Source organism: Hypanus sabinus, unplaced genomic scaffold (assembly GCF_030144855.1).
Source record: "Hypanus sabinus isolate sHypSab1 unplaced genomic scaffold, sHypSab1.hap1 scaffold_242, whole genome shotgun sequence".
NCBI classification, from domain to species: domain Eukaryota; kingdom Metazoa; phylum Chordata; class Chondrichthyes; order Myliobatiformes; family Dasyatidae; genus Hypanus; species Hypanus sabinus.
The window spans coordinates 3,899-4,573 of NW_026780539.1; the positions used below are offsets into that span (position 1 = coordinate 3,899).

Consider the following 675-nt stretch of genomic DNA (forward strand, 5'->3'; position numbering starts at 1 on the left):
CTCTCGCCATTCGGTTAATTGAACTAAGAAGACAGGAACGTGGGATACGCGTAATGCCTTGATTCAGCAAAGAAACCATCTGCTCAGTCACTTTCAACAACGGGAAGTGAGGCTAAGCGTGTTGTACTAAACAACCAAACAGGGGGATTGTCTGTAGCCCAGCGTCCACATGCCTTTTAGTGAATAAGGGAGGATCACCTGCAACGCTTGTAAACTCACACTCGCCTTCTCAGATCAAAATCAACGGTGCATCGATTCGAAGTTAAACACAAATAATAAGCAAGGTGTCTCGGCATTGCAAGTATTAAAAATCACAAGTGCTCTAGGTGAGGCTCGAACTCACAGCCTAGGCATTTCTCCGCCGTGTACTGTCATATAAGTACCGCGCGCTAACCGATTGCGCCACTAGAGCCCACTGAAAATTAGAAGATATTTACAGATGTCATAGATCATAGAGCCTAAATATGTACAGCGCGTGAAAGGCCGTTCGGCCCACAATGTATTGCCATACCAGCTATAAAGCAAAACAAAGGCAGTCAAATTCTAATCCCTCCTTCATACCATGTCCATATCCCTCGATTGTCCTTACATCCAAGTGCATATCGAGTCAGCAAATATGCACATCAAATACCACCTACAAATTTGTTGATAATGCAAACCTTGCTGGTCGTATCT

At 44.3% G+C, this 675-nt stretch overlaps 1 non-coding gene across 1 annotated transcript; it reads right to left on the bottom strand.

The window, feature by feature from the left end:
* Positions 1-318: 318 nt before the first annotated feature.
* trnai-uau (transfer RNA isoleucine (anticodon UAU)) lies at positions 319-412 on the bottom strand. Its single transcript has 2 exons — positions 375-412; positions 319-354 (listed from the first exon to the last, which is right to left on the bottom strand). It is a non-coding gene; the product is annotated as a tRNA-Ile (tRNA).
* Positions 413-675: the final 263 nt, after the last annotated feature.